The 22,111-nt window shown below is 49.5% G+C and overlaps 1 long non-coding RNA gene and 2 pseudogenes across 1 annotated transcript in view; all 3 read left to right on the top strand.

The window, feature by feature from the left end:
- The window catches only part of ZNF285CP (zinc finger protein 285), a 355,913-nt gene that overhangs the window by 271,229 nt on the left and 62,573 nt on the right, over positions 1–22,111 (top strand). The gene's annotated exons all lie outside the window — the stretch shown is intronic.
- Positions 6,089–7,153, top strand: LOC130541274 (cell division cycle protein 27 homolog; annotated as a pseudogene).
- LOC129397255 (cell division cycle protein 27 homolog) lies at positions 7,277–7,994 on the top strand (annotated as a pseudogene).

The raw sequence follows: 22,111 nt of genomic DNA, 5'->3' as shown, positions 1-22,111 counted from the left end.
CCACATCGTCAGTCAGCATCGTTTATGGTCGGAATTACAACGGTATCTGATCATCTTCGAACCTCCAACTTTCGTTCTTGATTAATGAAAACATTCTTGGCAAATGCTTTTGCTCTGGTCTAAACTGTGCCAGTCCAAGAATTTCACCTCTAGCGGTGCAATATGAATGCCCCCAGCCGTCCCTCTTAATCATGGCCTCAGTTCCGAAAACCAACAAAATAGAACTGTGGTCCTATTCCATTATTCCAAGCTGCAGTATCCAGGCAGCTTGGGCCTGCTTTCAACACTCTAATTTTTTCAAAGTAAATGCTTCGGGCCACAGGACACTCAGCTAAGAGCATCCGGGGGCACCGAGAGGCAAGAAGCAGGGACGGGCCATGGCTCGCTAGCCCACCCGCTCCCAAGATTCAACTACGAGCTTTTTTAACTGCAACAACTTTAATATACGCTATTGGAGCTGGAATTACCACGGCTGCTGGCACCAGACTTGCCCTCCAATGGATCCTCATTAAAAGATTTAAAGTGCACTCATTCCAATTACAGGGCCTAGAAAGAGTCCTGTATTGTTATTTTTCGTCACTACCTCCCCGTGTCAGGAGTGGGTAATTTGAGTGTCTGCTGCCTTCCTTGAATGTGGTAGCCATTTCTCAGGCTCCTTCTCCAGAATTGAACCCTGATTCCCTGTCACCCGTGGTCACCATGGTAGGCACAGCGACTACCATAGAAAGTTGATAGGGCAGACATTCGAATGGGTCATCGCTGCCACGGGGGGCGTGCGATTGGCCCGAGGTTCTCCAGAAGCACCAAAGCTGGCGGCACTCGACCCCCCGGCCGGGGCCAGAGAGGGGCTGACTGGGTTGGTTTTGATCTGATAAATGCACGCATCTTCCCTGTGAAGGGGGTCAGTGCCCTTCGGCATGTAATAGCTCTAGAATTACCACAGTTTTCCAAGTAGGAGAGGAGCCAGCGACCAAAAGAACCATAACTGATTTAATGAGCCATTCGCAGTTTTACTGTACCGGCCCTGCCTACTTAGACATGTATGGCTTAATCTTTGAGACAAGCATATGGTTCTGATAGGATCAACCAGGTAGGTAGAAAGCGGCCTCCGGGACTCGCGAGGATGAGCCCGGCGTCCCAGTTGCGAGATTGGGCGCGGCAGGGCGGGCGATGGGGTGTGGGGGAGGGAGGGAGCAGCTCGGGGTGGTGGGAGGGGGTTGGTGGGGCGGCGAACCGGACATCCCATCCACCCACAGGACACAACACCCCCCGACGGGCTCACCACTCCCGACCCTTCGTGCCCATGTGCGAGGAGGCCGACCGCCCGACCCGTGTGCGGCAGCCGCGAGGGACCGGCGGCCACTCATGCGCGGAGGGCGCGGGGCGGCCCCGACGTTTGGGCAGCGAAGGAGAGGCGGACCGCGGTGCCTGGGGTCTCACCGCCAGTGGCCTCCGAGCATGAAGGCGGCCCCTCGCCGCACCTGGAGCGGGCGACTGGCCTTCGGCGGGCCTGCGGCTTCCCCACCGCCGCCACTGTCGCGGCCAGCCCCCTGAACCCTCTTCCCTGCACGCACTGCTGGCCGACCCCAAACCCTCCGGGTGCCCACCAGGCCCACTCGGGGTGCCGCCGACCTGGTCCCGAAGGCGCACGCCCGGGGACACGGACAACGGGCCAACCAGTGGCTAGCGGCGGCGCCCCACAAGGCAGAGCCGGGTTTGGTCCCAGACGGGGCCACCACAGCCTAAGGCGGTGAGCCGCTCGGGGAGAGAGGATCCGCGGGCAGGGTGGGGGGCACAGACAGGCAAGGCCAGGGACCGCGAGGGCAAGGGCACCTGGGAGCCCGCAGAGGGGCGGCTCGGGGAGAAACCTCAGGCACGGCCGGGCCACCAGGAAAACACGGCCACGGGATCCCACCGCCACAGACAGGAGGGAGGTACCGCAGCGACCCGCCTAGGATGCCGGACGGCCCTTGGCACCCACCGAGACCCGCCTCATGAGCCCCAGGTCCGCCATCAGGACCCCGAGGTGACCTCAGCCACAAACCCAACGCCAGGGCCACGTTGCTCGTTTCTCATCCATCCTCCAACCCGGTCAAGCTCCAGGAGACCGGCATGCCCCCCACTTGGGACGCTTCCCAGGGCCAGACGGCCCAACCACGTGCCACGCAAACGCGGTCGTCGGCACCGGTCGCTGCTCTGCAGGGGAGCGGGCAGAGAGCCGGCTCACAGCGGAACGGGTCACAAGCCGGACTGAACGCCAGGCACAGCCACCGCTCACGCAGCCTCCCAACCGCTAGGACGCCGGCCCGGCCCGGCGGGATTCTCCCCCGACTCGGAAGGGGGAGGCGCGGGCCACACAGTAGGCGACGAGCTTCCCTGGGTCCCCACCGCGGAGGCTGGCGGAACCCTTGCTCTCCCCCCCTCACCCCATCAAGGGGCAAGTGGAGGAGGGTCCTCTGCAAGCCAGTCGCCACGGCAGCGCTACCATAACGCAGAGAGAGGCGGCAGGCCGGGGGATCCGGTACTCCAAAGGCACACCTCTCAGATCGCTAGAGAAGGCTTTCTCACCGAGGGTGGGTCACACTCCCCACACGCCAGTCGCCCCTCGTCGGTCCCGCAGAGGCGCTCAGGGACGCCTGGGGAAGGGAGGGGGTCTGCGGTACCAGGAAAAATCTGCGTGCGGCAACCTTGAGCCTTCGCGGTCTGGGCAGGGGGCCTGGCCGCTGCGCGTGCGCGCAATCCCCCAAGGGCCCCCTAGTCCACCAGCCTCCTTTCTCCCAGGCAAAGCACCTCCAAGTAAACCCACACACAACCTGTCGGAGGCAGAACGGTAGCCCCTCGGCGGCCGGCCGGCGCACCCGTCATCTGCCCCAACCCACCGCAATAGCTCACACGGCCCGCGCGCAGCCGCCAGAGGGGAGCACGGGACCTGCGCTCGCCAGATCAGGCGGCACCCTTCCCCGCGTGGGAGGGGCGCGTCTCACTCAACCGCCTCGACCCCCACACCAACGAGCTCCCTCAGGACCCACTGGTGGACATCGCGGCGGTGACCGGAGGAGGGGGCGCTGGGTGTGGGAACCACACACCACCGCTCGACCTCGGGCACCTGAGGGATAAGCTGGGGGGTGAAGGGGAGGAGCCGGGCGTGGTAGGCTCACGCCTGTCATCCCCGCACTTTGGGAGGCGAGGGAAGGTGGATCCCTCGATCCAAGTCTTGGCAACATGGTGAAACCTCGTCTCTAAAAAAATACAAAAACTAACTGGTTTCATAAACTGGACTCAAAGTTAATAAATAGATAAGTAGGCCGGGAGCGGTGGCTTACTCCTGTAATCCCAGCACTTTGGGAGGCCGAGGCGGGCAGATCACGACGGTCAGGAGATCGAGACCATCCTGGCTACCACAGTGAAACCCCATCTCTACTCAAAATACCAAAAATTAGCCAGGTGCCGTGGTGGGTGCCAGTAGTCCCAGCTACTTGGGAGGCTGAGACAGGAGGATGGCGTGAACCCGGGAGGCAGAGCTTGCAGTGAGCCGACATCATGCCACTGCACTCCAGTCTGGGCAACACAGTGAGACTCCATCTCAAAAAATAATAATAATAAATAGATTAAAATTGAAAATTTATAAAAAACGTAGCTGGTGGGGCTCAAATGCTCATGCCTGTCATCCCAGCACTTTGGGAGGCCGAGGTGGGCAGATCACCTGAGGTGGCCAGTTCGAGACCCGCCTGACCCACAAGGAGAAATGCCGTCTCTACTAACAATACAAAATCAGCCGGGTGTGGTGACACATGCCTGTAATCCCAGCTACTCAGGAGTCTGAGGCAGGAGAATCACTTGAACACGGGAGGTGGAGGTTGCGGTGAGCCGAGATGGTGCCATTGCACTCCAGCATGGGCAACAACAGTGAAACTCCGTCTCAAAAAAAAAAAAAAAAAAATTAAGCACTGTATTCTGTTATTTTTACTTCCTACCCAGAGAAGAATATAATACAATGGTTGTCTGTCTGCCTGCCTGCCTGCCTGCCTGTGACAGGGCCTCACTCTGTCTTTCTCCCAGACTGGAGTGCAGTGACACCATTATGGCTCACTCACTGTAGCCTCAACCTCCCCAGGGTTAGGCGATTCCTCAAGGGATCCTATGGCCTCAGCCTCCCAAAGTGTTGGGGTTACAGGTGTGAGACACCAGCACCTGACCTGAGTTAATACATCTGGTCTCACTACGTCTTAACCACACACCCATGAAGAACTCAAGTCAAGAGAGAGTCTGTAAGAGGCTCTCAGCATTCTCTCCCGAAAGCAGTGAGGTGGATGGCGGCTGTGTGTCCCGAGCTCCTGTGGTTTTAGGTGGCCACGCATAGAGGAGAGATTTCCAATGTTTCCAGAGATGCGCGAGCCACAGTCATTTGGGGCATCCGAGCGCGAGATGGGGTTTCTGACAGTGACTTAAGGGCCAAGAAGGGCCAGAATCTGCCAAGGCCCGTGTCCCAGGGTGGGGCCGATGGAACCCAAGGTAGAGGGAGTCAGCGGTCCACACAGAGAGAGCTCCAGCCTTAGGACCCACTGTGCAGACCGAATCAGAATGAAGAGAGTCCTTCGTCCTATATGCCACATCCCTCCACTGAACTTGGGAGCGGATCTGTTTTCCAAACATGAGATGACTCTCGCTTTGCAATGGATCACAAGGGACTGGGCTTTCCAGAGTCGGCAGGCTAAAGAAGTCATTCTGGCTCAGCCTCCCCCATCCCCTGGTAACTGGTGAGTTTATTTTTTATTTTTATTTTTATTATTATTATGCTTTAAATTTTAGGGTACATGTGCACAACATGCAGGTTAGTTACATATGTATACATGTGCCATGCTGGTGTGCTGCACCCACTAACTCGTCATCTAGCATTAGTTATATCTCCTAATGCTATCCCTCCCACCTTCCCCCACCCCACAACAGTCCCCAAAGTGTGATGTTCCCCTTCCTGTGTCCGTGTGTTCTCATTGTTCAGTTCCCACCTATGAGTGAGAATATGCGATGTTTGGTTTTTTATTCTTGCGATAGTTTACTGAGAATGATGATTTCCAATTTCATCCATGTCCCTACAAAGTACATGAACTCATCATTTTTTATGGCTGCATAGTATTCCATAGTGTATATGTGCCAAAGTTTCTTAATCCAGTCTATCATTGTTGGACATTTGGGTTGGTTCCAAGTCTTTGCTATTGTGAATAGTGCTGCAATAAACATACGTGTGCATAAGTCTTTATAGCAGCACGATTTATAGTCCTTTGGGTATATACCCAGTAATGGGATGGCTGGGTCAAATCGTATTTCTAGTTCTAGATTCCTTTGCCATCCCCATCAAGCTACCAATGACTTTCTTCACAGAATTGGAAAAAACTACTTTAAAGTTCATATGGAACCAAAAAAGAGCCTGCATCGCCAAGGCAATCCTAAGCCAAAAGAACAAAGCTGGAGGCATCACACTACCTGACTTCAAACTATACTACAAGCCTACAGTAACCAAAACAGCATGGTACTGGTACCAAAACAGAGATATAGATCAATGGAACAGAACAGAGCCCTCAGAAATAATGCCGCATATCTACAGCTATCTGATCTTTGACAAACCTGAGAAAAACAAGCAATAGGGAAAGGATTCCCTATTTAATAAATGGTGCTGGGAAAACTGGCTAGCCATATGTAGAAAGCTGAAACTGGATCCCTTCCTTACACCTTATACAAAAATCAATTCAAGATGGATTAAAGACCTAAATGTTAGACCTAAAACCATAAAAACACTAGAAGAAAACCTAGGCATTACCATTCAGGACATAGGCGTGGGCAAGGACTTCATGTCTAAAACACCAAAAGCAATGGCAACAAAAGCCAAAATTGACAAATGGGATCTAATTAAACTAAAGAGCTTCTGCACAACAAAAGAAACTACCATCAGAGTGAACAGGCAACCTACAAAACTCGTGAGTTTAAATGAGCTGAGGCTGGCAAGGCCGGAGCCGCTACTGGGGGGGAGGGGGGTGGGTGGGGTGGTGGTGGGTGCCTGAGGCACTGCAGAAAGTGGGTCTGAGCCTAGAGGATGACGGTGCTGCAGGAACCTGTCCAGGCTGCTATATGGCAAGCACTAAACCACTATGCTTACTGAGATGGGGTTTTCCTCGCAGAACGCCTTTATGCAGAAGTACACTCAGAAGAAGCCTTGTTTTTACAGGCGACCTGTTCTTACCGCCCAGGAAAGGCCTATAAAGCATATAGACTCTTGAAAGGACACAGTTGTCCTACACCACAATGCAAATACCTGCTTGCAAAATGTTGTGTTGATCTTAGCAAGCTTGCAGAAGGGGAACAAATCTTATCTGGTGGAGTGTTTCATAAGCAGAAAAGCCATGATGATATTGTTACTGAGTTTGGTGATTGAGCTTGCTTTCCCCTTCCATTGTTGGTACATGTATATTGCAAGACAGATTGGCTTGCCAAAGGATCAGAATGTTACCAAAAGAGCCTTAGTTTAAATCCTTTCCTCTGGTATCCCTTCGAATCATTATGTGAAATAGGTGAAAAGCCAGATCCTGACCAAACATTTAAATTCACATCTTCACAGAACTTTAGCAACTGTCTGCCCAACTCTTGCACAGCACAAGTACCTAATCATAGTTTATGTCACAGACAGCCTGAGACCGTTCTCACGGAAACACCACAGGACTCAACTGAATTAAACAGATTGAATTTAGAATCTTCCAATTCAAAGTACTCCTTGAATACAGATTCCCCAGTGTCTTCTATTGATTCAGCTGTAATTTCACCTGATACTCTCCCACTGGGAACAGGAACTTCCGTATTTTCTAAACAGGTTCAAAATAAACCAAAAACTGGTTGAAGTTTATTAGGAGGACCAGCATCTCTTAGTCCATTAACCCCAAGTTTTGGGATTTTGCCATTAGAAACCCCAAGTCCTGGAGATGGATCCTATTTACAAAACTACACTAATACACCTTCTGAAATTGATGTGCCATCCACTGGATCCCCTTCAAAAAAGTCTGTTGCCAGAATCGGCCAAACTGGAGCAAAGTCTGTCTTCTCACAGGGTGGAAATAGCCGAGAGGTAACTCCAATTCTTGCACAAACACAAAGTTCTGGTCCATAAATAAGTTCAACACCTCAGGTATTGAGCCCCACTATGGCATCTCCCCCAAATGTGCTGCATTGAAGTTCACGACTCTTTACTAGTGACAGTTCCACAACCAAGGAGAATAGGAAGAAATTAAAAATGAAGTTTCCACCTAAAATCCCAAACAGAAAAACAAAAAGTAAAACTAATAAAGGAGGAATAACTCAACCTAACATAAATGATAGCCTGGAAATTACAAAATTGGACTCTTCCATCATTTCAGAAGGGAAAATATCCACAATCACACCTCAGATTCAGGCTTTTAATCTACAAAAAGCAGCAGCAGAAGGCTTGATGAGCCTTTTTCGTGAAAGGGGAAAAGGTTATTTGGCTTTGTGTTCATACCACTGCAAAGAAGCTATAAATATTTTGAGCCATTTACCTTCTCACCACTACAATACTGGTTGGGTACTGTGCCAGGGTCTATTTTGAACTTTCAGAGTACATGCAAGCTGAAAGAATATTCTCAGAGGTTAGAAGGATTGAGAATTATAGAGTCGAAGGCATGGAAATCTACTCTACAACAATTTGGCATCTTCAAAAAGATGTTGCTCTTTCAGTTCTGTCAAAAGACTTAACAGACGTGGATAAAAATTTCCCAGAGGCCTGGTGTGCTGCAGGGAACTGTTTCAGTCTGCAATGGGAACACGATATTGCAATTACATTCTTCCAGAGAGCTATCCAAGTGGATCCAAATTATGCTTATGCCTATACTCTATTAGGGCGAGAGTTTGTCTTAACTGAAGAATTGGACAAAGCATTAGCTAGTTTTTGAAATGCTGTCAGAGTCAATCCTAGACATTATAATGCATGGTAAGTGGCAATGATATGTAAAGACAAAGTCTTGTTGATGGTGCTGGTAGTCACTAATTTTTCTTGTTAGATAGCTCTTTATTGTCATGAATTTGGTTACTAATACTTAGGGATGGTACATACTGGTCAATAACTTCAAACTAACATGTTTTCTTATGAAATGTGTGTCTTTAACAAACTCTTAAGTTAACTAACGATAATAGAATACCAGATCCTTATACTCAAGAGTTTCAGTCTTCTACCAAACTTTTGCAGATACTGTAGTTGTGTTTTGTTTGTTTGTTTGCTTGTTTAGTTTTGTTACTTCATTTGTTACTTTTTCTTTGAACACAGAAATGGTGATTGGGACAAAAAGTGCTTGGGAAATTGGAAAGGAATAGCATAATTCACTTATTGGATAATAGAAAAAAACACTGAAAAAATTCACTAGTTGCTGCTTTTTGACAGTGTTCTAGTTTATTGAGTTACTATTAAGAAGTTAGTGTACCCTTTTACTTAGCAGTATCTCTGTTTTACTTTTTTGTACTTGTGTATAAGTAGACACATAGGAAATTACTACCCAGGTCACATTGTTATCAACTGAATAACATATGAAAATGTTTGGTCCTACTTCCGCCTCAACACCATACTTACTGTTGACATGTATTGTATTTTTCTGGACTGACTTAAACGTTTAAATATCAAGAGAAGGCCAGGCACGGTGGCTCATGCCTGTCATCCCAGCTCTTTGGGATGCTGAGGCGGGCGGGTCACAAGGTCAAGAGATTGAGACCATCCTGGCCAACATGGTGAAACCCCGTCTCTATTAAAAGTATAAAAAGTAGCTGGGCATGGTGGCGGGTGCCTGTAGTCCCAGCTACTCAGGAGACTGAGGCAGGAGAATCGCTTGAACCTGGGAAGTGGAGGTTGCAGTGAGCCAAGACTACGCCATTGCACTCCAGCTTGGGCGACAGAGCAAGACGCCGTCTCAAGAAAAAATAAAAATAAATAAATAAATAAATAAATGAATATCAAGAGAAACTACAGTTCTGAAGTCATAACTCTGTGGAAGCTTTTTTGTCAGATACAGTTATCTTTGGGGTTATTATAGCAGCTGAGTTTTAACCCTTGATTTGCTTCTAAATCTGAAGCATTATATTACTAAAACATTTTTTGATTTGTGAATATGTTGTTCAATGGATTATATCTCATTTTGCAGTAGTAGTTGCAGTGCCTGAAAGATTGCCAAAAAAATAGTGCTAGCTTCTGCTGACAAATGTAACAATCAACTTACCAATACTGCCTTCTCTTCCAATAGCTATGTTATCCGTAATATTTTAAGAACTCAGTTCTTCATAAGACTTGTGTTGTTTTTGATTTTTTCCCAAGTCTGGTTGATCCTTGTGTTGTTCTTTTTCAATTGTGTATTGTCTGTTCAGCTATTCTGCAGGAGTCGCATTCTTAAAAACCTTAACCATATCAAAAATTGTGTTTAAAGGAGGATTATTCAGATTAGCAAGCTTTTACTAGGAGGAGTTTAAATGCTGATGTATTTCGGTAACTCTAAATACTGAGCAACTTTATTATAACTACAAAATAGATAGCCTTTCTTTGTTTTCACTTTCACTATCATTAGCACCGTGTTTAATACCTTTTCTTCATCTATAACACAATTATAACCATATACAAAGCCACTCAAATAAAGCAGATATATTGTGCTTTAAAAAAAAAAAAGAAAAAAAAAAGAAGTCATTATGTGGCACACAATGAGGTGTGACTTGAATCTAGAATCTCCAGTGAAAACCAATGAAACAGGGTCAAACCCCGTGTCTACTAAAAATAAAAAAATGAGCCAGGCTTGGTGGCGCTGAGGCAGGAGAATCGCTCGAACCCAGGAGGTAGAGGTTGCAGTGAGCTGAGATCACGCCACTGCACTCCAGCCGGGGCGAGGGACAGAGCAAGACTCCCTCTCAGAAACAAACAAACACACAAAGCCAATAAAGATGTTAAGGTGTTTAACTCAACGTGTCAGGCTCAGGTCTCTTGACAGGATACATCCAGCACCAGGGGAAACGTCGAGGGGTGGGGTGGAATCTATTTTGTGGCCTCAAGGAAGGGTTTGAAAGATAGTCCGGCAAATGTGACGGCCTAAGGAAGCCCCTCCGCCCAAGAAGCGATATTCATTTGTATCCTGTAGCCACCCACGAGGGAGAATCGGGCTCTCTACAGATCCCCAACCCCCACCCCACCCCAACCCACCCCCCTGCCTCGTGAAATGAGCTCTTGCTCCGTCAGGCTCTATTCACGCCGTGTGGTTTTGTAACCTCCAGCGTGTGTGCGTGGGTTGCGGGGTGGGGTGGGGGCGGCTATGGACAGAGAAGGGGATAAAGCGGCGGTGTCCTGCTGGTGTCCGGGACGTGGGACGTGAGTGGGGTGGCCAGAGCCTAGGGAACTCATCGCCTGTCAAGACGTCTCCCCTCCTGGTCCCCTCTCTGACCTACGCTCCACATCTTCATAGTTCACTGGGGACCTTGTGGGTGGAAGTCACCATCCCTTTGGACTTTAGCCGAGGAAGGCCGGGCTCCCAAGAGTCTCCCCGGAGTTGGGGCCTTGGGCAGGCTCACAAGGATGCTGACGGTGATGGTCACAGTGATGTAAGTTGGAGGCCTCTGGCCAATGCAGAGGTATCCATTTGATCTCGGTGGGACAAGTCAGCTTTGCGGAGTCCCGCGCGTCCTTCCAGAGACTCATCCAGCGCTAGCAAGCATGGTCTGGAGGATCCCAGCTCCCAGCAGAGGCACTTTTGTTCACACAGAATACTGGGCAGAGAAGTTCTCAGCAGGTTTAGACCTTCTAGTCAAAAAGCCAAAGCCACTTCTGGGATTTTTTTTCAAAGAGCCAGTGGTTCCACAATGGGCCGTGGGTAGTTGTGGAAATGGAGAGAAGTGTTTGCAGATACATATTTGAGACAGAACAGACAGGGCTCGGTCACAGGTCATGAAGGACACGAGCAGATGCACATTGAGAAAACCCTCCCAGCATCCTAGGTGAACAGAGGTATGATTTTTTGAGACAGTCGAGGGAGATGCAACCCCAGATTTTAGGGCTGGATCTTTATTAATATGTAGTATCTATGAGGTATCCAAGTCCAGAAATTGACTCACCAGTTCTGTACAGCGTTCGGTAGGGAGATCAAATCTGGGATGTCTAAAGTTAAGAATTCAGGCTGTGGTAATGGATTAGATTAGATGCACTTGAACTTATTTTGCAAAGAAAGAGAGGGTGGGAGACAGCGAGAGCCAGAGAGCGAGCGAGAGAGACAGAGATAGAGACACAAAGATACACAAAGAGAGAAAGACAGAAAGAGAGAGACAGACAGACAGATAAAGACACAGAGAAAGAGAGAGATGGACAGAGACAGAGAGAAACAGAAAGAGAGAGAGAGAGACAGACAGAGACAGACAGACAGGCAGACAGACAGAGAAAGAGAGTAAGACAGATGGCAGACACACACAGAGAGAGACAGAGACAGATGGAGAGACACAGAGAAAGAAAGAGACAGACAGAGGGAAAGAGACAGAGAGAAAGAGACAGACAGAGGGAGAGAGAGAACCAGACAGAAAGAGAGAGGGACAGACAGAGACAGAGAGAGAGAGAAACAGACAAGGAGAGAGAGAGAGATAGACAGGCAGAGAAAGACAGTAAGACAGAAGACAGACAAAGAGAGAGACAGGCAGAGAGAGACAGAGACAGAGAGACAGAGACAGAGAAACATACAGGCAAAGAGAGAGAGAAAAAAAACAGACAGGGAGAGAGAGACAGACAGACAGGGAGAGAGAGAGAGAGGCCGACAGACAGGCAGAGAAAGAGAGTAAGACAGAAGACAGACACAGTGAGAGAGACAGAGAGAGAGATAGAGACAGCGAGACAGAGAAAGAGAGATACAGACAGACAGACAAAGAGACAGACAGAGAAAGACAGAGACGGACAGAGAGAAACAAAGAGAGAGAGACAGAGAGAGAGAAAGAGAGACAGGCAGGCAGAGAAAGACAGAAGACAGACACAGTGAGAGAGACAGGCAGAGATAGAGAAACACAGAGAGAGAGAGACAGAGAGAAAGAAAGAGACAGACAGAGAGAAAGACAGAGATGGACAGAGAGAAACAGAGAGAGGGACAGAGAGAAACAGAGAGAGAGACAGAGACATAGAGAAACAGACAAACAGGGAGAGATAGAGAGAGACAGACAGTCATAGAGAGAGAGACAGGCAGGCAGAGAAAGGGAGTAAGACAGAAGACACACAGAGTGAGAAAGACAGGCAGAGAGAGAGAGAAATAGACAGACAGAGAGAGAGACAGAGAGAGTGAGAGAGAAAACAGAGAGAGTGAGAGAGAAAACAGAGAAAGAGAGAGACAGAGACAGAGAGACAGAGAGAGGAGCAGGAAGGGCGTGCTCAGCAAATAATTACACATATTTTATAACGCTTTTGATCCCGTAAACGGTGGCGAGGTGTGCTTTGAAAACAACAACAACAACAGCAACAAGAGCAGCAGCAGCAGCAAGAGCAGCAGCAGCATTCGCTTACGGATTTCTAGAACATAAGATGTTCTGAAGTCTAGTAAACATCAACCGGCTCTCACTACACGTTGAGAGATTCACAAAAGCTCTAGTTAACAGGAGAAAACAGCAGCTAACGTGTCTTGGGGAAAATATACGTCTTCCTGAAAATTGCGGATTTCTACTTCACCTGAAAAGAAATACATACGAAAAAGGAAAAACACGAACAAAACAAAACAAGCCAACAAACACGGGCCAATGCACCGTCCCTGGAAATCTTAAGTGAGCAAAGTATTAGTTTTCAGAAACCGTTTCTATTTTGGGCAAATGCTAAGAAGGCCCAGATTAGAGCTGTGACGCCCTTCCCATCGTGAAACTATGTTGGCCGGAGGGAGGAGAAAGTAAAACATCATGATAAAAGGTGATTGAGACCCAGCCAGAGTGAAGCTTTCCTAGGGAGGGAGGCCTGAGGAGGGAAGCGGGGGAAAACCCCACAACTGCAGACCCGCCCGCTTGCCCACGCGGGTCAAGGGCTATGCCATCGGCCCAAGCTGCCTCTGGGGAAGTGGGACCGTGCCACCCCCATCTTCAAAAACGGTGACCACTGAGTGAGGCCTGACGCCCACCGATGCAAATGTCAGCCTGGCAAGAATGAGATCGCCGGCAAGGGGTGGGGGAAGGGGAGAGAAGACGGAGGCACACCGGGGTGGCTCCGGAAGGTTTCCAAGCAGGGTGTTGGGAGGCGGGGGGTGGGGGTTTGGGGGGAACCCACCTAACTGACTCACTAAATGAAGGTAAAGGGACGTGGGTAGTGGGGGGAGCCGAGGGGCGACTTGAAAATTAAATTGACCCCTCCTAAATCCCAAGTAGAAGAGTCTATGCGCACGAAAGAAACCAACACGCAAAGAAAACTAAAGCGCTGATCAAAGAACAATAGGGCCCCCGCCAGGGCAGAGGTTCCCTAGGCAACGAGGGAGAGAGGGAGGGGCCTCCAGAAGGGAGAGAGAGAAACCGGTTGCCCCAGGTTCGGTGAAGTCGGGGAGACCTCCCTCCGTGTCACCTCGACTTTCAATAACAGTGGCCGCTAGGTGATGCCCGAAGACAACCGATGCCTGCAAATGTCAGTCAGCACGGAAAAGAATGTATGTATGTATGTATGTATGTATGTATGTATTTATTTATAGACAGAGTCTCACTCTACAGCCTGGGCTGTAGTGCAGTGGTGCGATCTCAGCTCACTGCAGCCTCCGCCTCCCAGGTTCAAGCAATTCTCCAGCCTCAGCCTCCCAAGTAGCTGGCATTACAGGCACTTGCCCCACTGCTCCTGACTCAGTTTTGTATTTTTAGTAGAGACGGGGTTTCGCTGTGTTGGCAAGGTTGGTCTCGAACTCCCAACCTCAGGTGATCCACCCACCTCAGCGTCCCAAAGTGCTGGGATGACAGATGTGAGCCACCACGCCCGGCCTTAACTGTTTACTTTTAAGTCGAGGAAATATGAGAAGTACGGACGCCACACGTGACAGACAGAAAAGTCTGAAAATGCCCCTTGCATCCAAGTGGGGACCCGGCCTCGACCTCACGAAATCATACACCGAGTGGGGAAGCCCAGCAAGGCCCGTCTGTCTAGATTCTTCTCGGCCTCTCTAAGCACCTAAGCATGCACTTCTCACTTTCGTGGAAGGGGCAGAGCCCTCCCCGTCATGAGGTGTCTGACAGACTGACACAGAAAGAGACAGACATAGAAAGACAGAGACGGACAGAGAGAGATAGAGAGAAACAGACAGAGAGAGATGGAGAGTGAGTGAGAGAGAGAGAGACATGGAGGGAGAGAGACAGGCAGAGAAGAAGAGTAAGACAGAAGACACAGTGAGAGAGACAGGCAGAGAAAGAGAGACAGAGACAAAGACAAAGAGAGAGAAAGACAGAGACGGACAGAGAGAGACAGAAACAGAAAGAGAGAGAGAGAAACAGAAAGGGAGGGAGAGAGACAGACAGAGACAGAGAGACTGACAGACAGATAGGCAGAGAAAGAGAGTAAGACAGAAGACAGATACAGTGAGAGAGACAGGCAGAGAGAGACAGAGGGAGAGACAGACAGAGAAAGAGACAGAGAGAGAAAGCAGAGATGGACAGAGAGAGACAGACAGAAACAGAAAGAGAGAGAGACAGAGACAGAAGCAGACAGACAGGGAGGGAGGGAGACAGACAGAGAGAGGGAGACAGACAGGCAGAGAAAGAGAGTAAGACAGAAGATAGGCACAGACAGAGAGACAGGCACAGAGAGAGAGACAGACAGACAGAGAAAAAGAAAGAGAGAGACAGGCTGGGCACGATGGCTCATGCTTGTCATCCCAGCACTTTGGGAGGCCGAGGCGGGCGGATCACGAGGTCAGGAGATCAAGACCATCCTGGCTAACACGGTGAAACCCCGTCTATACTAAAAATACAAAAAATATAGCCAGGCGTGGTGGCGGGTGCCTGTAGTCCCAGCTACTCGGGAGGCTGAGGCAGGAGAATGGCATGAATCTGGGAGGTGGAGGTTGCAGTGAGCCGAGATCGTGCCACAGAAAAAGAAAGAGAGAGACAGACAGACAGAGAAAGACAGAGACAGACAGAGAGAGACAGAGAGAAACAGAGATAAAGAGAGACAGAGAGAAACAGACAGAAATTGAGAGAGACAGAGAGAGAGAAACAGAAAGGCAGGGAGGGAGAGAGAGACAGATAAACAAAGAGAGTAACACAGAAGAGAGACACAGTGAGAGAGACAGGCAGAGAGAGAGAGACAGAGACAGAGAGAAAGACAAAGAAAGAGAGAGAAAGAGACGGACAGAGAGAGACAAAGAGAAAGAGAGACAGAGAGAGAGAAACAGAAAGGGAGGGGGACAGACAGAGAGAGAGAGACTGACAGATAGGCAGAGAAAGAGAGTAAGACAGAAGACAGACACAGTGAGAGAGACAGAGAGACAGACAGAGAAAGAAAGGGAGAGACAGACAGAGAAAGAGACAGAGAGAGACAGACATGGACAAAGAGAGACAGACAGAAACAGAAAGAGAGAGAGGCAGAGACAGAGAGAAACAGAGAGGGAGGGAGGGAGACAGACAGAGAAAGAGAGTAAAACAGAAGACAGGCGCAGACAGAGAGACAGGCACAGAGAGAGAGAGTGACAGAGAGACAGAGAAAAAGAAAGAGAGAGACAGACAGAGACAGACACAGAGAGAAAGAAACACAAAGAGAGAGAAACAGACAGGAAGAGAGAGAGAGAGAGACAGGCAGAGAAGGAGAATAAGAGAGAAGACAGACACAGTGAGACAGGCAGAGAGAGAGACAGAGACAGAGATAAAGAAAGAGACAGACAGAGAAAGAGACAGACAGACAGAGAAAGAGAGAAACAGACAGAAAGAGAGAGAGAGAAACAGAAAGGGAGGGAGAGAGAGAGACAAACAGACAGATGGACAGGCAGAGAAGGAGAGTAAGACAGAAGACAGACACAGTGAGAGAGACAGGCAGAGAGAGAGAGACAGAGAGAGACAGAGAGAAAGAAAGAGAGAGAGACAGAGAAAGACAGAGATGGACAGAGAGAGACAGAGAGAAACAGAAAGAGAGAGAGACAGAAAGAGAGAGAAACAGAAAGGCAGGGAGAGAGAGACAGACAGACAGGCAGAGAAGGAGAGTAAGACAGAAGACAGACACAGTGAGAGAGACAGGCAGAGAGAGAGAGAGAGACAGAGAGAAAGAGATGGACAGAGAGAGACAGAGAGAAACAGACAGAGGGAGTGAGAGAAAGAGAGACAAACAGAAAGAGAGGAAGAGACAGAGAGAGAGACAGACAGGCAGAGAAAGAGAGTAAGACAGAAGATAGGCACAGAGAGAGAGAGAGAGAGACAGACAGAGAGACACAGAAAAAGAGAGAGGCAGACAGACAGAGAAAGACACAGACAGAGAAAAACAGAGATGGACAGAGAGAGACAGAGAGAAACAGACAGAGAGAGACAGACAGATGGGCAGAGAAAGAGAGTAAGACAGAAGACAGACACAGTGAGACAGGCAGAGAGAGAGAGAAAGAGAGAGACAGAAGTCAGACACAGTGAGACAGGCAGAGAGAGAGAGAGAGACAGACAGAGAAAGAGACAGAGAGACAGACAGACAGAGAGAGAAACAGGAAACAGAAAGAGAAACAGAGAGAAACAGAAAGGAAAGGAGAGAGAGAGGCAGATGGACAGGCAGAGGAGAGTAAGACAGAAGACAGACATAGTGAGAGAGACAGGCAGAGAGACAGAGAGACAGAGACAGAAAGAGACAGACAGAGAAAGACAGAGATGGACAGAGAGAGACACTGAGAAACAGAGAAAGAGAGAGACAGAGAGAAACAGACAGAGAGAGAGTGAGAGAGAGAGAGAGAAACAGAAAGGGAGGGAGAGACAGAGAGAGACAGGCAGAGAAAGACAGTAAGACAGAAGATAGGCACAGAGAGCAAGAGACAGAGAGAGAGAGAGACAGACAGAGACACAGAAAAATAAAGAGAGAAGCAGACAGAGAAAGAGACAGACAGAGAAAAACAGAGACACAGAGAAACAGACAGGGAGGGAGAGAGAGAGACAGACGGGCAGAGAAAGTGAGTAAGGCAGAAGACAGACACAGTGAGAGAGGCAGAGAGAGAGAGACAGAGAGACAGAGACCGAGAGAAAGAAAGAGACAGACAGACAGAGAAAGAGACACAGAGAGAAAGACAGAGACGAACAGAGAGAGACAGAGAGAAACAGATAGAAAGAGAGAAGGTCCTAGCCCAGTAGCGATACTGTGCCTTTTCTTTTATTTTCTCTTTCTTTTCTTTTTTTCTTTCTTTCATTTATTTATTTATTTATTTATTTATTTGGAGACTGAGTCTCACTCTGTCGCCCAGGCTGTAGTGCAGTGGCGCAACCTTGGGTCACTGCAACCTCCGCCTGCCAAGTTCAAGCGATTCTTCTGCCACAGCCTCCCGTGTAGCTGGGATTACAGGTGCCTGCCCCACCATGCCTGACTCAGTTTCGTATTTTCAGTAGAGACGGGGTTTCACAATGTTGGCGAGGCTGGTCTCCAACTCCTGACCTCGGGATGACAGACGTGAGCCACTGCGTTCAGTGTACAGTGCCATTTCTTAGAAATCACTCTTGGGAACACACCTAGAGATTTTATTTATTTATTTATTTATTTTTTGCGCGGGAAGGTGGGGGGACGGAGTTTCGCTCTTGCTGCCCAGGCTAGAGTGCAATGGCATAGGGGACTCAAGGAGTCAACCTATGGCAGGGAGGACACGTCATTCTGAGCGTAAGGGCCACAGGGAAAGGTGGCAGGGCCCGTGCTTTTAAAGGCTGAAATCCCGGTGGTTCAGGCCTGTCGTCCCAGCACTTTGGGAGGCCCAGGAGGGCGGGTCACTTGAGGTCAAGGGTTTGATACCAGTGTGGCCAACATGGAGAAACCCCGTCTCTACTAAAAATAGAAATATTAGCCGGCTGTGGTGGTGTGCGCCCGTAATCCCAGCTACTGAAGAAGAATCACTGGAACCCAGGAAGCAGTGGTTTCCGTGAGTCGAGAGAGCGCCACTGCACCGCAGCCTGGGTGACAGAGCGAGAGAGACTCAGTCCAAAAAAAAGAAAAGAAGAAGAAAACAAAAAAACAGACCCAAATATTGCATTGTCGCTGAACTTTCCCCCAAAAGGCCAGAAACCCCCTGACTCAGGTCAAGGAGGTGGTGTTTCATTTTACTTCTCTCTCTCTCTCTCTCCCCTCCTCCCCCCCCCAACTTTTATTTCTTGTTCAAGCATACATGTGCAAGATTGTTACATAAGTAAACTTCTGACGGGGGGGTTCAGTGTGCACATGATTTCATCACGCGGATACTCAGCGCTGTGTCCGACAGTTTTCGTGTTTTGTTTTTCCCTGAAGCTGTCTCTCCTTCCACTCCTCCCTCAAGTAGGCTCTCGCGTCTCTTGTCCCCCTAGTTCTGCCCATGCAAGAACTCTCATCTATAAGTTCCCACTTATAGATGAGAACACGCGGTATTTAGCTGATTGTTGCTTTCATCTTCAGTGGTGGCGGTGAAAGAGGCATGACACTAAATCGACCCTTAGGACGCTCCCCTCCGTCCCCACCCCTCACCCCCTTCCCACACACACCCTCATTCCTGCACCCCCTCCTCAAACGCAAGAAAGGGAGAAAGACAGAAATTAAAGTAACAGGTGAGCCTCCAAGGCGGTGGAGGCGGGGGATCTCAAAGGGTGAGCAAGCGATGGGGGTCGGGGGATGTCTTGGCTGAGCTATCAAAAATAGGGGACCCACTTTCCAGCCCCATCACACCCCGTAATCCTCAGCCTCAGCCAGCCTCTGGGTGGGGTTGCCCCTGTCAAAGCTTCTGAATGGAGAGAAGCCCAAGGCTATGGAAGGCATCAGCTCCAACTCCAGGAAGGGAATAGGGCTTTGTGCTTATGAATGGGGCTTTACAAGGCGGTGCCGTGGCTTCCAAAGCGATGCGCCTCCCCTCGCCTCGCCCAGAGCAAGACTCGGTCTGAAAATAAATAAACAAATATAAATAAGAAAATAATTCATCAATAAATAAGAAAGAACGAATCAGTACAGCGGTAGTGGTCGTGAATCATTCTCCGGAGTCCAGGCGTAGTGGCTCACGCCCGTCACGCCAGCACTTTGAGACGCCGGGTCAGGAGGGTTGCAACAAAATGATGAGACCCTGTCTGTGGAAAAACATTTAAAAATGAAGGCCGGGCGCAGTGGCTCACGCCTGCCATCCCAGCACTTCGGGAGGCCGGGGAGGGCGAATCATCTGAGGTCGGGAGTTAGAGACCAGCCTGACCAACATGGAGAAGCCCGGTCTCCACTAAAAATACAACATCAGCCAGACGTGGTGGCGCATGCCTGCAATCCCAGCTACTCGGGAGGCTGATGCAGGAGAATCGCTTGAACCCGGGAGGCTGAGGTTGCGGTGAGCCAAGATCGCGCCACTGCACTGCAGTCTAGGCAACGAGAGAGATACTCTGTCTCAGGAAAATAAAATAAAATATAAATGGTCTGGGCACAGTGGCGCATGCCTGTTGTTCCAGGTACTGTACTCTGGAGGCTGAGGTGGAAGGATCGCTGGAGTCCAGGAGCATCCACGCTGCAGTGAGTGAGTTACGATGGCACCACTGCCGGGGTGACAGAGTGAGATGTTGTGTCTAAATCAGTCAATCAGATCACTGGAAGGCGCTCTCTGTGTCTTACTTTCAAAGGGTGTCTCTTTAGGCCAAGCAGGCACGGTGCCTCACGCCAGTCATCCCAGCACTTTGGCAGGCCAAGGCAGGAGGAAAGAAGGAAGGGAGGAAGTGAGGAAAGAAGAAAAGCAGAACGGCAGTAAGGCAGGAAAGAAGAAAGAAGGAAAGAAAGAAAGAAAGAAAAAAGAAAGAGAGAAAGAAAAAAGAAAGAGAGAAAGAAAAAAGAAAGAGAAAGAAAGAAGAAAGAAACAAAGAAACAAAGAAACGAACGAAAGAAAGAAAGAAAGAAAGAAAGAAAGAAACAAGAAAAGAGAAGAAAAAAGAAGAAAAGAGAAGGGAAGAGAAAAAAAGAAAACGGGGAGGGGGCATATCTCCTTGACTGGTGATGGCCCAGGATACAGTGGGTCACGGCTTACTGAAGCCTCGACCTGTGGGGCCACAAGTGATCTTCTCCTTATCTCAACCTCCCGAGTAGCTGTGACTACAGGCGGCCATCACCACACGCAACTCATCTTATAATGATATTAAGATTCTATTGGGACAGGGTCTCGCTCTGTCATCCAGGCTGGATTGCCCTGGCATGATCTCAGCTCATTGCAACCTCAGCCTCCCTGGTTGGAGCAACTCGCCCATCCCAGTCTCCTGAGCAGTTGGGATTACAAGCCCACGCCACCAGGCCTGGCTAATTGTTTTATTTTTCAGAGAGACGGGGTTTCGCCATGTTGGCCAGCCTGGTCTTGAACTCCTGGCCTCAAGTGATCCACCCGCCTCGGCCTCCCAAAGTGCTGGAATGACAGGCGTGAGCTACAGTGCCCAGCCCAGATAATCTTTTTAATAAATTGTAGAGAAGGGGTTTCATCAGCCGATGGGTGGAGGGTGGGGTGGGTTTTACTCAGCCTGCGTACTGTGAAAAGAGTGAGTGTGGTTTGTGAACTAGATGTGGAAATTGTGTGTGTGTGTGTGTGTGTGTGTGTGTGTGTGTAGGAGAGAGATAGAGAGAGACCAATCCCACCATGAGGACCTGGAAATGGTGTTTGATTTGGGTCCTTGTCTAGTCACCTGTCTGTCTGTAGATGACTGAGGATTCCACAAATGAAGGTCAGCAGTATCTATTGAGCTGTTTCTCCCTCTCATGCATCTCATGTGTGTGGTGGAGAAAGGGAAGAAAAGAGGTTCTGATGTGAAGTTGTCTTCAGGCCTGAGTAAGCTGAAGTCAGCCTGATGGGAAGGAGGGCATCCTATGTGACATTTCCATACCTGCGCACCATTTACAATGCTGGGGCTGCCAGTTCACCCTGTACCTCAACCCACCCCCAAGAACAGCACGGTCCGGGGTGGTCCAGTCTCATCCCATCCGGCCCACGCGGGGCAACTGGTGGAAGTCTTTGCCGGAGGATTCGAAAGCAGCGTCAACGCGCTTCCCCTGCCGTTGCCTGGCAAAGGCCAGCTGTGGGAGGGTAGCGGGACGTGATGGGGGCATCCGCCTCAGAGCTCCCTGAAAGGTGGCAGGTGGCCAGTGGGGGACGCTGAGGCAGAGACGTCTGGCAGGATATAGATCTGGAAGCCGCGTCAGTCCTCTCCCATACCTCTCCTATGGAAAATGCCATGGCCGTGGTGGGAGCCTTGGCTGGGGGAGAAGCGAGGACAAGGGGGAGAGGGAAGGAGGCCCTCAGGAGGATTTAGCCCTGAAAACCCACTCAGCCAAGCTCCCTCTGTCTTTTTAGGTCCAAGGTACACCCTGGGAGACGGCAAGAGAAACATTCACTCCGTGCTTTTTCTCTCTTTATTTTTTTCATCTTTTCCATTTTACAAGAGATGCTCATTTCAACAACCAGACAGTGGATGTGACAGGAGAAGTGTCAAGGCCAGGAGTTTGAGACCAGCATGAGCAACCGAGCAACACAAGTAAGAGAGCCCAGCTAAAGGAAATGAAAAAGGAGGAGGAGGAGGACATGGGAGGCTGGGGGTGGGGGTGGGGGGGAGGAGAAGGAAAGAAAGAAAAGAAAAGAAAAAAAAAAGAAAAACAACCACCAAGAAAGTTAAAATTCTCCAATGGTCAGAAGTTCAAGACCAGCCTGACCAAGATGGAGAAACCCCATCTGTACTAAAAATAGAAAAATTAGCCAGGCATGATGGCACATTGTTGTCATTCCAGCTACTTGGGAAGGCTGAGGCTGGAGAATCACTTGAACCTGGGAGGCAGAGGTTGCAGTGAGCCGAGATCGTGCCATTGTACTCCACCCTGGGCGTCAAGAGTGAAACTCCGTCTAAAGAAAAAAAAGAAAGAAAGAAAGAAAAGGCAGATTGGTGAGATGCATTTCAAAATTTCCTTTCCAGTCCC

The sequence above is a fragment of the Pan paniscus genome, chromosome 13 (genome assembly GCF_029289425.2).
Source record: "Pan paniscus chromosome 13, NHGRI_mPanPan1-v2.0_pri, whole genome shotgun sequence".
Classification (NCBI taxonomy): Eukaryota; Metazoa; Chordata; class Mammalia; order Primates; family Hominidae; genus Pan; species Pan paniscus.
The sequence above is the reverse complement of the archived record's forward strand: the minus strand, read 5'-3'. Positions and strand labels throughout refer to the sequence as shown.